Raw genomic sequence first — 14,559 nt, forward strand, 5'->3', positions numbered from 1 at the left:
CACACAAGTATTTCTCACATCTAAAAAGAACCGTTCCTACACCTGAAGTTAAACGCACGCATTTACACATGCATTTGAAGAATAAGGGCCTTAGTCTCATAGAGCTGTTTATTGTAAAGCAACTATTCATGTCTTGTCACCAATATCTTAAGTACTTCCAAGTTTCAAATCCTCTTGAAAGCAAGGGTCCCTGTTCCTAACGTTAAGAAAAACTTAACTTCAGCTCTACCATTTGTTACAGATTTTGACACAACATTCAGCTCCAGCTGGAACAGTCCCTGTGCCTGTTACCACTCAGCTCTCCCATGACTCGATCCAAACCTGCCATACAGATCAGGGCAACTACCGGTAATCCTCCACTTCCCTTTGCACCACACTTCCCCATGGGCCCCTGGGGCTAGTGGCACAATCTCCTGCTGCCCTTAGGAAGCACTGGCAGAGGCAGTGTTTTAATCAAATGGACCGCCAGAAAACTACATTCATTCACTCCCTCTGCTGCCTTAGAAGGAGTGGAAAGGTCACAGGAAAACTCAACAGGAAGGGTTCTAAGAGCAAGATCTGCCACAATCTTGGAGAGGTTTTCGCAGGTATCTTCTAATCCCGTCACTGAACCCTGCTTTCTTTAGAGTGAGTTGCTCCTCCTGCCCATCCTCCAACCACTCTCACTGTTTCTGGGCGAAACCTGCTGGGTTAATTATGCTGAAGTGTAGCACTCACGGAACTTCCTGATGCAAGAGGCTTGGCGCCTGCAAAGCTGTTCTCCTGAGCAAGTCTCTTGCACGTAAGAACAGATGCTGTAACGTGCAATTGTTCTGATACACCTTCAAAACACGGTATGATATACTCACCTAAAAGTAAACAACTGAAAAAATGGATTTACAACACCCGCCACTTTTAGCACACCCAAATTTTGCACTGCCCTCAAGAGATGACAGAGCCATTGCTTGCTGGGACAACAGTGCTCACTGCGCATCCTCAGACCTCGTGGGCCAGCGTGTAATAGATAATAATGTTCTCTGTTTTATTCCACAGGGAGACCTGTGGCTGATTCAGTGTGTTGATTTTTGCCTTGGTCAAACCATCCATGTAGTCAAGCAACCTGGACACAGCAGTTTTCAAGATGCCTCTGAGCAGGCCTCCAGGTTGGCTTTCTTGCTTGAGGCCTTCATAGCCCCTCCAGTTAGTTCCTGTGCAATTAAACCCATCACAGCAAGCTGCCATACAACAGCAATAACCAGATGGTTCCCAGCTTTCTCTAACTTCCTAGTTTCTGTACACTCCTTTAGGCTGTTGGACTGGATGAGCTCTGAAGATCCCCTTCCAACTGAACCATTCTATTCAAATTAAATAGACATACATATACGTATAAATACATACATATGTATATACACAAACATACTCATATATAGATTTATGTATTTATACATACGCATACCCATGCATATGCAAAGAAAGGAAAAAAAAAACCAAAGGCTAACTGCCCTGCCTCCAAAACTCACTGCATGGTAGGATGGAAAACACCTCCCGGGTAAGGTAGCTTTTCCATCACACAGCAAAAAGAAATAATAATAATAATAATAATAATTTGCCAAAACTTCTATGGAAAATCTGAGGCGATCTAGCCTTTAGGCCGAAGGACCAGGACTTTCATTTTTATTTCCAACACATTCGTTAACCCTTGTGACCTCAGGCACCCCATTAGCAGCCTCTAAATTAACTTCTGAAATCCTAGAAAAAGTTGCATTATGGACTAATTTGCCTTCCCTTACAAAGCCTTTGTTTGTTAAGTTCTCACATCTTTCCTGTAAGAGGCCAACTCACACCAACTAGCCACAGCCATACTCCATTTTAAAAGGCTTGAACACAGTATAAATATGTGATTTTACAGAAACTGCCAGCAATTCCAATACGTTTCTAAGGATTAACTTATATTTTACCCTATTTATGTGTTAACACTACATATTTGATGTAAAAAAAAAAAATAGCATCATCTTCTATTCACCTTTAAAATGGAACAAAGAAAAAAAAACAAAAGAGGATGTATAACTTCTGCATTTTAGTGCCGGTTTGGTTTTTTTTTTTTGACTAGCAAGAAATGGAACTAACACTTGAGCAGATTAGCAGATCAAAATGCTAGTATCATTTCTCATGGGAATCAAAAATTTATTTCTGATTGAAAAAACACATATTGAACATGGGGAACCAAATGAAAGCAACGCTGTGAGAAGAGGACAAACCGTTTTCTGCAGGACAGCCCCAGTCCCACTCTTTGTCTACACACATCAAAGAGAATAACGACGCAATAAAAACCCATGCAAGTTATTTTTTACTATGATCTGGAGTAAGTTATGATTACTTCTGGGATGATGATGAATGTGTCTAGCTTGGCGCTTAAATCTACATTCAAACTGTTTCAAAGTTAATTAAGAGATGAGTAATTGTTTAGAAATCTCTGGAATAATAAAATATACCACCTTATAGTAAAAGCAGCCCTTAAAAGAGGAAAAAAAAAAGAGTAGAAACTATTTCACTTCGCTACGCGTAACAGTTGAATATGTTTTACCATCCCTGTAACGACAAGCATGCCCTTGAGAGAGTACAGTTCTGAATTTCTAGCATAATTTGTAGAGGGAAAATTAGGGCAAAACGCAGCAACGTTTCAAATGCAGCCTCTCAGTATTTTAAAATTTTATGAAGTATAAGGACTGGGTTAATCCGCAATGAGTCACGTTTTTAAGAGAAGCAGTAACACAGACCTAAATTTCAAACCGTAACTAAAACCACGCGCAACTGATACAAAATAAAAAGAAATCAGAGAAGCCTTCTGTTGGTGAAAGGTCAACAGCAGCAATGAAAACTCAGCAGTAACAGAAGAGGCCGAGTGCACCGCTGGTTTCACTTTCAGCAAATTAAAATGCCAGGCTATGCGACCAGGTACAACGGGCACATTCTCACTCCACAGCTCTGCTCCCTACAACTTAAATTCATCCCGAGCAGAGATCAACTTTGCACATACCAACTTCATTTTGAGCTTAAACATCAGGTTATTTTAAATGGCATAAAGACTTGTGTAGATCATCTGATTTCTGAGCTGTCTTCGCTTTGTGCCAAACACGTTGCATTACACTTCGCCCTGTGATGTCCTGGAGTCGACACTGCATTTCCCAGGAATCAGTTACCCCCAGACAAACTCTCTCAAAGCATCACTGTTTTTCACAAGACAAAGCAGAGTTGTAAAGGTGTGAGACCACAGCTGATTTACATATTCCTTAGACCCACGCCCCCACACAAATCAACTCAGCTCTCAGATCCTAAATTGAGTTTCACAGCTCGTGATTAGAAACACGGTCCCTTTAGCTTCTGCACTGAGAGTAATGATCTAGAGATGCCTGAAATGCAGGCTGACACTTCCTGCATTTAGTTCTTAAGTCCAGTGCTGCATTTGACGTTTCCATAATACAGCTCAGTGTGCTAACGTAAGACACAGAACTGTTGAAAGGAGACTTTCAATCTAATCAAAGCCACGGCATTAAGTTCCAGTCTTCTTCAGAGTTCACCTCTGCCTTCTACCTGCACAACTGTTAGAAAGCAGAAATACACCATCGAGATAGTTTGCAAATATCACCCTCCAGTCATCCAAAACATTCAGCAATATTCCAGAGACGGGAGTAAGAAGATCGCACCAACCAAGCCTATTTCTAGAGGGGACTTGAACTTGACTGGTCTTCCTCTGTTAAATGCATTGAAGCAAAAGACACCTGGCACTGTGTACATCCGTAATAGGAGAAGCTGTTAGCACTGAAATAAGACACAGAGAGCCCCCAAGGAGGGGGCAGCAGAGCACTCGGCTCACCTACAACTTGCCCAGAACAGGCTTTTGGCCAAAAGAGGAAGCAAAACTAGCTACCAGCAGGATAAGCTATGTCATTGTCAAGTCACACTCCTTGCTTCAAGACTAACACGCTGCCCTACTTTCCACAGGGTAAAGGAGAAACAACTTCAATATTCTGTCAAACAGAATAATGCTCTAGATGTTTCTTAGGAAAAAAAAAATATCAACTTGTGTACTGAAAAAAAAAAAAGCACCACCATCATCACTCTAAAAATACTGCCTGCAGCAGAAGTGGGCCTACAGTGTACTTGCAGGAAGAAACCATACCACTAAACTAACACCAGTTAAAAAGGTACTTACCATTGGCAGTGCATTGATATGCAGAAGTTTTCCTTTCAGGTGTCTCTTGCCACAGACGGGTGATGCTGAAAGAAATGAGAGAGAATAGGAAAAATTAGTATTTATTACTCTGAAAACAGCTGTGTTAACGCAATACATCATCAGTGCAGCCTACCCCACTGTTCCTAGCACTGAACTCGTACGCTGCCTGTGCCTGCAGCAAGCACAGCCCCATCACACAGCGCCTGCAGGGAGCCTGGAGCACCCACCTCTGCGCACTGCCTGGTCAATGAGCAACCACCACCATCAGACCTCGAGGGTGCTGCACCCACTCAGGAGCACTGGTAAACAAACCACCACCCGTACCCAAACCCTGATGGATTTGCCTTAACTTTCCAGAAAAGACTGCAGGACACTAACCAGGCAGAGCAGGCAGCTCCCAAGACCGTTTGCCCACACTAAATCTCTTCTGGAAGTCAACCTGAGCTACTGATGTTAAACACCCTGAAAGCCCCCAACAAAAATTAACACGCCAGTGGTTTGACAAAGGACCTCTTTTCCAAGATGCTTACATCCACTGAAAAGCAGTAATTAAAACAAATAAATAAATAAAACCAATCTGTTTTCCTACCACATCCTGCACTGCGTAACCAGATTTATGGCCACAGGTGAGCTCAGTGCTTCAGCCAGCAGCGCGCACTGGTGGCTGCCCAAAGCTGGCAACATGAACATGGACAGAAATCTTCCAAGAAATCTTTCCCATCTTCCAAAACAGAAGAATATAACCTAAAACATTCCATGCTGTCATAATGTTTTAGCACTTTTCTTTAAAATATCCCTGGTAATTATTTCATGCGTCCTACAATGAAATAGGTAAGCACACGCAAACACTCTTCCACATCCAAGTGTGCGTGGACTCCATGCACAGCTGTAACCATTTCCATGCAGCACCAGTCAACTCTTTTTGTGTGTGGTTGCTCGCCATGCAAGGACTCGCACACTACCTTTCTTGTTATTAAATAATTTCATCGCCCACTTAAAGAGCAGAAAGAGGGGCAGGAGGACATGGGTGACTAATAAAGCCCTGTCCGTCTGCTTTTAGATTAAACAAAACATCTCTAAGCTGTTCAAAATCCTTTACAGCAAGTAAAGAACCTTCAGGGCTCGTGACTAGCACAGCTCTGGAGTGCCATTCCCAAACTCAGGCAGTAGGAAATGGCTGATTACAAACCCATGTAGGAACCCACTGCCAGGGCAGGCAGAACTGAACAGCACAAGGAGCTGCTGCAGAGGATGCTGAAGAATGTGAGTACGCTGGGAATTGAAAGAATTTGCACACATGCTCATTTTCCTTTGCTTGGCTGTGCTGGCAGGGCAGAAGCTCTGCACATGGAGCAGGGAGAGCTGCCCTTGCCAAAGGGCACGCTGTCCCATGTGGGGCTGGTCACAAAGTTTGTTCTTCCCTGCAGCAAGGGCTGTGGGGCAGCACAGAGGAAAAAGCTTCAGGGACTCGCTCAGCAAAACCCATAAAAAAAATGGTATTTGCCTACAGCTGGGGTTTTCCTTAAAAACAAGAAGAAGTAACCATATCTGCCCTCCTCATCTGAGAGCAGCTTGAATTAGTGTCAGCTCTGCGTCCCAGGCACAGTGGAGGAGAGCTCCACGCAGCATTTCCTTTGGGTTGTTTCACTTGCAAAGGAACGTGGCAAACATAAATCAAACGGCAACTGCACAAACACTTTCAGTGAAGAAAGGCCTTCTTCAGTGCCCACTGCCCACACGCCTCATGGCCTCCTCACCTGTGCCTTACACCTGAACTGAGCAAGGACATGGGAAGAAGCTGGAAGCAGAGGAGCAAGAACAGAAAGAGCTCACCAATTCTGCTTCATTCGCCCTCGTGTCTGTTGTGGCTCTGGTTTTAAGAGCACTTGAAATGATACAGAATTTTAGAAAACACTGGGACGTCCTTCTTCACAGCCCAGCGCTGATGCCTTGTCAGCAGATTTTTCCTCCCCAATTTATCCTATTGGAGTTTGTTATTTGGCATGTACCTTGAAATAAAGCAGGTGACAGCTGTAATGTATTGATTTGAGACTCGCTCTCTTTATAGGCTGACCTGTTACAGTGATTTAACCAGGTGACCAGGTGTAGTAACAGCCACGCTACCCTACACTTAAAAATAACCCACCAAATGCCCTTGAAGCTGATAAGACACACCTGGGCAGAGAGTATCAGCTGCTGCATTTAGATCCTTCCTCTCCGAGAGAGCAGGGTTTTTTTGCTTGTTTTTGTTTTTTTTTTTTTAAACCAAACACATTCAGTTTTGACTGACTATTCCTCTCAGCCTAAGAAGAAATAAAACTCGGGCAGCTCAGAACACTCGAGGAAGAAGTGCATCCTGCCAGGCCCCGGGGTTGGCAGCACACTGCAGCCAGCTCTGCCCGCACCACACAGATAATCCCACCAGTAAGGCCAGCGCTCACCTCACACCTGCTAGCCCTAAAAACAAAACCAAAATGGCAACTCGTGCTATCTGCATCTAGGCCTGCTGTCATCGCCAAGTCAGAACGGTGTGGTGCGACGACAAACCACAGGTAACAACAACCCTGCCACCGCAGCGACCAACTTGCACCCTAACATTCTTCCTTGCCTGGAACCGAGCACAATGAACTCAAAGCAAAGAGTTCTCTAAAAGCTCCTCGCAAAAACTTTTTGCTGTTTCCTCCATCCACACAGAGCAGCAGCAGCACTGGGGCTGGAAGGACTCGCATCTTCTGCATGAGCTGAGCGGCTCCCACTCCTCGTTTCCACTTGTGTGCTCGGATTTTTCTTCTAATCCTCTTAGGATAGCAGTGTTTATTATACTGCTTTCTCAGACTTTTGTGCTATTTGAGCTTTAATAACAAATTTGCTCATTAAACGCTGCGTTCTGTGAATTGCAAAGGCCTTCCAAGGACACAGATCTTTTCTCCTCAATTCTCCTCGAGTGACCCACCTTCATCTGGCTTCGGTATCGGCAGAGAGTGTCCCAATCAAAACAGAATTAAAAATAACTAAATCCCGCATGCTCCCCTCAGTAACTAGGCTGCAAAAAGCATCAGACAATAGCTTTAAAAGCCTAAATTGAAAACTAATCACTCCATTGAATCCTTGCTTTCATTTGGTTAATAGGCATATACAAAACCAGTGGTGATTCTGCCACTGCCACGCTTGGAACATGAACAGAGAAAATCAGAAGTTACTTCTTGTAATCACACTTTCACTGCAATCTATGGGATTTTTTCAAAAAAACGGTTCAGTACTTCTGCAATAACATCTATTTCTGGATCTAATAGAGAAGCTGAATTGAGATTTATCGCGATTCACAAAGACTCAGCCAACTTGAGTGAAGAAGACCAACTCAAGAAGAGAAACAAATGCAGATGAGTGAGGGAAAACAGTAAAAAATAAGTAAGGAGCACACACAAGACAGCATTAAAAATGGTCATCACCTGCAGTTGGCTGACTGCAACTGGGTTGGTGCTGCCATCTGAAGCAGCTTTCCTCTGCCCATTAACTGAGAAATCTCCACTTCCTAACCTTGGATCTGTTTTTAGGTCTTTATTACGTAAGAAAACTGGAAAACACGGATGCAAGCCAGCTTGCTGAGCTTTTAAAAGAATACTATATATATACACACACACACTCACATCACACATAAAAGTTGCACAACTTTCCACACACCAGAAATTCTCTTTCATATACCAAACTCCTCCATGTATATACAAGCGTGTGAGCCAATGATTAAAACAAAGCAGGATATCCGAGGGGACAGAGGAATGGCTACAGCAGACAGCAGTGCTCCAGGGAAAAAAGAATCTGAATGCACAAACACCCTTCAAAGTGCACAATGCAGCACTCACTGTGCTATGATAAGCTAAGAAAAGCAAGACTAAAGCAAGAGAATATCATAGCATGGTAGCAGCTACCTCCAAGTTTAACACAAATTTCTTTAAATGCCCAAAACTGAGGTAATCACAGAAGCCAGCTTATAACTTAGTGAAAGGAAGGGAAGCTCAATTGCTGAAGAGGAAACCGTACTGGCCTGCCCCATTAAAAACACATAAAGCACCAGAGTAATCTTGTCAATACCAATTAGTTTGTACCATCAGGGAAGGCGGGGGAAGAGCCCTGTTGCAGCACAATTTCACTTGCAAGTCATTTAAATGAAATTCATTACTAAGTAACCCAATTCACAAATTGGAAGTTAAAAATCCTAGAGAACGAAGTATAACGCAGCCGAGGCTGGGAAGAGCATGAACGGTTTTTGCTCTAAAAGCTCTTGCTCCAAGTGCTGAGCGTGGTGTGCCATAGATCTCACCTTTACACTGCCATCACCCATCTACGTAAACCCCAGGTACATTTAATTTGCGCTGCTTGTTTGTTCTCATCTGAAAACAGCGGATGTTGATTCACTGACAAATTTTTTGAATTTTTATTCTAGAACTGAGTTATAAAATTTAAATTCACCCTGGGGAAAATAATGAAGAAAAAAATACCTAAGTCCAAATTCTGTTTAATTCCCTCCCCCGAAGGTAGGAAGAGCCTCTTCCCTGTGACAGGGAGCCTGCTCCAGCTTCCCAAACAGCCTCAGCAGCAACAACCCCCAGCGCCTTCCAGCACAGCTTCCCAGCTGGATGGCAGAGATCCCTTCCTTTGCCAGCACGGGAACCTGTTCCTATGAACTGATAGCTACAAGGTTACTGGGGCTCCTAAACAGGCCTGTAACCTTGGTACGGAACAAAGCTTGAACTGCAGCCTCGGGTAAAAGACCTTTCTCACTGAGATTTCTGCTCCTGGTGCCTGCCCTGCCTGCTTTTAGATGTGGAGGACGAGATGTTCCTCTGCTCTGGGACTAATGGTGGGGCTGCAGATGAAACAGTCAACTGTGGAAAGCACCAGAAACTGTCACAGCAGAGCAAGGGTACAACTCCACATGCTTCTTAGACTCATTTCTTCTAAAAGGATCTCATTTACTCAATTCATTAGAATTCTGTGTCAAGTGTGCCACGCTTTGGGAGGTGGGATGCGTGTCACGAGTAGATATCACATTTGGAAGTGCTGCTGAACTGTTCAAATAAGGAATTCCCTGAAAGTAACAAGAGGACATAACGTTGCAGTGGTTCCAATCCTACAGATGCTAACCACCATTTGGGCTGCAGCTGTGCTTCTCTCCGTATCAGCACCACTACTCTTCCACCTTTCGGACAACCCAAAGTCCAACATGGTACCAATTCCAAGCAAAAGCTCAATCTGCACTGCGTCCAGCCAAGCTAAAGAGCTACAGAGAATGTTCAAGCAGTGCAGCACAATATGGTTTCTGCTGCAGCACACAGTGTTTGTAGACAGCTCGATGCCAATGGGAACCAGAAATGCCACCGTGGCCACTTGCCCCACTCGGCAGCCAAGAGCTCCATGTCGTGCTGATATTGTGCCCACGTCATGCCCCTCGCTGCCAGGGACACGAGGATATTGGTGGCTCTCTGCCTGCCTTCTGCAGGAGCACCTTCCAGAATACCTGCCCTCAGAGCATAGTTCCACGGTTAAAAACAGACATCAAAGTGTTCTAACATCCACCTTATTTCTCTTAATGGGAATCTGAAAGTGCTATCATGGTCTGAAGTACAAGGATCCAGTAATTCTTTGGAAAAGCTGAGTTAAGACTTATTTTTAATATAAATAAAGTCCACAGATTTTTCTGAAAAGTTGAAGTCTTAGCAGAGTTCAGAAGCACAGTTTGTGGTGGAGCCTGGGATCCCATCCTCCAGCTATTCTTGGGGTGCAGCTCCCCCCCAAAAAAGGTGCCTATCATGCTTTCCACATCCTTCCTACAATTACTGTTAATATTTTGTGCAAATCCCCAGAAATTCTGCATTCCCCTCCCAGCTCCCTAAGCCACCACACTGTGGGGTCACAGGGGACAGGTGGGATGCAGCCCTGCAAGGAAGAAGCTTGGGAGCAGAGCTGCAGCTACAGCATCGAAACACACCTCTGTTTCCAGGGGCTGCCTGGTGCCTTGGATGGCCCTGGGAATCCCAGCATAAAAGCTCACAGCAGAACAGAACCATGCACTAGGTAACAAGGATCACAGCAGAAACAAAAAATGGTATTAAAAATACATTGTCTTCTTTAGACACCAGAGCTGAGAACCTGCGTGCGTCCACCAATGGAACATGGGAATATTTGCATTGATGTTATACTTATTATATATGCAGTAAAGGACACTGGAACTTGTTCTAAAGAATAAGCAGCCTACAGAAAAACAGAACAAATATTTACATTAGCCGTATGGTCAAAAAGAACAGCGTTTATTAAATAAAAGGATTGAAGCCATTAATCAGCAGCAGCATTAAACTAATCTAATCACGCCGCTGCTTCACCTAGCTTTTTGAACAACGGGATCTAAGCACAATCAAGGAAAACAAGTGAATTTGAATCAGTGACGCTGCAAGGATCTGACAAGCACAGGGACACAGGGCTGCAGCAGAGGTCCCAGATCGAGGCCACGATTAATTGGGAACAACAGAACAGTGCCTCAGCCAGTATGCCAGAAGTAACAGTACTATAGGGTTACCTACACACACAGTTATGCTGTTAGGGTGATACTGTGCACCTCTCACCCGACGTGGTCCAGTTCTAAAAAGAGCTTTTCCTAAAAACGCTGTTAATTACAGTAATTAGCATTTCAGCTGTGTTGGGTTTTTTCCTACTGTACGGAAATAGCTTTTCTTATTGCAAATGAGTGCAAAAAAAATAAAACCAACAACAACAACAAAAAAAACCCAAGCAAAGTTCACTTGTTGCCAAAATGACTGCAGTTGGTATTTTTGTTTCACTGAAAATATTTTCTTGTTGAATGTCCTTCCGTAACTGCAGACGTATGCCTCAATCTATAGCCCTTCTGAACTATGTACTGCCTGTGCAGAACCACACACAGCAGTCGCTCATCCTGTAAGCAGATGGAAGCACGATCAGAAACCTATTGTGCTGCTTTGCAAACAGTTAAAAAAGAGAAAGAGATTGCCAAAGTGAGCTCCCCGACACCTTGTATCTTCCTTTGCACACAAGAAAAGATTTCATCCAGCAGAAATTCCAAGGGACCCAAGTGAAAACTTCAGGACGGCCACAGCAGGGATCCCAGCCTTCATCTGCCTCCAGAAGGGACAAAAAGGCACATGCCTAAAGGAAGAGTCAAAACAGCACCAGCATATGATCTAGTCCCCTAAATTATCTCCTAGCCTCCAGCTACTTTCAGCACAGAATTCTCTGAGCACAATTTGCTTAGTTTTTGTAATTTAGTATTCAGTAATGTCAACAGAATTACCTTCCATTAACTTGTTCATTCCCACAAACACTGAGCACTGCCTTTCCTGGTAAGCAGTTTTACAGGTCTGCTCCCTGCTGTGCAATGAAAGACACAGGCCCTTCCTTTGCTCATTTACACGTCTGCCTCTTGCCACAGAAATCTGACATCACTGCAAGAGAACAAGAACCTCGGATCCCTATTCATCCCCTCCATGGTTTTCAAGGCTTTGCAGGCTGAACTAGAGCTGTAGTCCCATGCTGCAACTCTTCCTTACCCAGGAGCTGCATGAAAGGAACACCTTGCCGCTGTGGTACATTTTGATACAACTATACATTTGGCAGGGCATTAACTGAAGTCTCCCACTGCATTTCCAACTCTCCTTCACTTCCCTTCCTTCCAGTGTTACCTTTTTGACAGGGCAGCAAGGAGGAAGACAGATTCCGTTCTGGGGAACTCCCACTCACACATCACCAAGAAGCAGAGCCCTCAGCACAAACTCATCTAGAAAAGTGTTGGTCCAGGAATTTGAAATGGGGAATGGAGCATCTAACATGTTATTTAAATTTAAAAGAACACTAGTACATTTCAAGACTATTCTTGAAAGAGTATCAGTCAACACGCGCCCATCGTGAGCTCACACCTACAGGAATTCTGTTTCTTGCATGCCAGGTTTTATTCAGGAAGATATCAACTTCTAAATCTTATCTCCACCGTAATCTGACTAATACTCTTCTCAGTGTCTCACCTTTCCACTCTTATTTTCTCTTCTGCTCTTCAGTAGAGCTCCCCGCACACAGGGTTAATAGCATCTTGTTTCCTCCCTAATGCCTGTCCTAATGGTAAAGGATGCGTCAACACCACTGGGAACAACTTGAATTTAAGCTTTAAGATTTCTGAAGAACTGACACTGCTTTCAAAAGCATTCCAGAAAAAAAAAAAAAGTTGTCAACTATGTTATTTATCATTTTCAGAATCAGAACAAAAATGGGACTGTTTCCTACTCTGTACATTGAGCAGATTTTTAAGCTCGGTGAAAGCCTGGCTGGTAACTCGGGAAGCCGTTAATGGATCTGGGCTCAGGGAAGTAACCTAACTTCCCCGACCAGGAGAACAGACGTGGTCATGCAATAGGAGCAAAAGTCAAGGGAAAGGAGATCCAGGTTTTAGATCAATCTACTGAAGACACTGTAACTGGAAACACATGTTAAATAATCAGGAAAAACTTCCCCAAAATAAAATTATGCAACTGGAAAATAGCTATAGGAAATAGCCTATGCTATGGGACTTCTGTTATTTTAAGAACGAGTAGGAAAGACTGGGAAAGGAGTAATTCTGCCTCAGGACACATCTAGCACACAGTGTTTGATCTAAGCCTTTTCCCTTTCTTTACTTTTTGATTCTTATCTCGATTGTTTCACACCAGGAATTTGAAGCTGGCTGAGCTGCACATCCGGCAAATCCTGCTGTTCAGACCAGATGAGGCTGAAGATAGGATTTCACCATTTGGGATTTTCATTTACAGAATTCTGCCTCTGCGATTGCCTGCAGAATTCCTCTCCAACTGCTGCCTGGTCTTCGTGAAAAAGGTCCTGTCTTCCTGGCTTTCTCCTTCTTCAAGTCAACTCGCAATTATCAACATGATCTGCTAGACTGATCAAAGCAAGCAGCAAAGACTGGACGTCCTCCAGGACTGGTCTTGGAGAAAAAAAAAGAACAACGTCAACCCTTTACTCTCAATTAAAATAGATTTATCTACTTAATCTTCCAACACGTGAAAGATAGAAAGCTTCTCCAAACTTTATTTTTAGGATATGCTGGATGGCTACCATCACTGAAATTACTTGCTCCTTGCATGCTTTTGGCTGCTGATACTGATTTACAAAGGCATCCATAGACTTGCCCACAAGGGTCAGCTTTCAAATATTCTTTTTAAAAATAAAAATGCAGTGAATGTCTACAAGTTTAAATATACTTAAAATTTTTAAAGATCTACACTTTCATCTTCAGTTTCGATATACACACTTTTAGTTCTTTTGTTATTGATAGGCCATAATGGAGAGCTGTGCATTTCGCTGCTTTCTTTTGTTATCATGCTAAAACAGGCTCATTAACCAAGGAAGCAAATGAGAAATTCTTGAGCCAGGAATATCAAATCAACACATTTGTCAAAATACTCCACCTCACACAAGTATTTCCACTCAGCGTCAGACATGTCAAATACTGGGCTCTGGTTCATCTCCCAGCAGAGCACGCTGCAGATATTATTGTAGTCACACCTAGTCAAGGGTGTTTCTTTTTTTCCTTCTTTTCTACAGTAGAACAGTATGAGGTATTTAGCACTAACAGACACACAGAACTTATGTTGCTATGTAATAAATGCACAAAACTTGACGGCATAATAATGATGCATCTTCCACCGGCTCAGGAGTAGTAACAATCCAGGTTTGCATTCTGCTGCACTACAAGAGAGGCCATTCACCAAGTGAGATAAAGCACAGTCCAGTATCTATATATTTAGTTGCATGAAGCTGTATAGCTGCCATCATTTGTCAGAGGTTTGGAGTTGGCTTTTTTTGTCTTGTTCTTTTCACTGCCTAAGGAACAAGCAAAACCTCACACTAAAAAGCCATCTCAAACACTAGCACTTCCATCCCATTAAACACATTACAATTATTTTTAGGCTAACTTTATCCAGAAATAAAGCCATTTGCCATATCCTTGCAGAACTGCCACTGGACTGCTTCTGCACCTTCTCTCAGAAGCCTCACTTGACCACATCAGCCTGTGCACACCAGGGCTGGGTGCACAGTACCTCTGATCAGAAGTATTTTTCATCTTTGCAGCAGCTTTGGTATGCGTGCACGCTCCTTGTCTCTTAAGGACACAGCGTCCCAATGACACAGTTTGCCGTACTTTAAAGGATTCTAAGCTTGCAATTAAAGACATTGGCTGATGCCAACCAGATCTACAAGACAGAAATCGCTCCAATGCCCTACAACAGCAGCTGAGCTCCAGGACAGATGCTGAGCCTTCTCTGAGTGCC

At 43.4% G+C, this 14,559-nt stretch overlaps 1 protein-coding gene across 6 annotated transcripts in view; it reads right to left on the reverse strand.

The window, feature by feature from the left end:
- The window catches only part of TBL1XR1 (transducin beta like 1 X-linked receptor 1), a 91,945-nt gene that overhangs the window by 50,644 nt on the left and 26,742 nt on the right, over positions 1-14,559 (reverse strand). For all 6 annotated transcript variants that reach the window (XM_021395582.1, XM_021395579.1, XM_021395583.1 and 3 more), the window contains exon 2: positions 4,193-4,257. The gene's annotated coding sequence lies outside the window, so the exon portion shown is untranslated. The remainder of the gene's footprint in view (positions 1-4,192; positions 4,258-14,559) is intronic.

The sequence above is a fragment of the Numida meleagris genome, chromosome 4 (genome assembly GCF_002078875.1).
Source record: "Numida meleagris isolate 19003 breed g44 Domestic line chromosome 4, NumMel1.0, whole genome shotgun sequence".
In the NCBI taxonomy this organism is placed as follows: Eukaryota; Metazoa; Chordata; class Aves; order Galliformes; family Numididae; genus Numida; species Numida meleagris.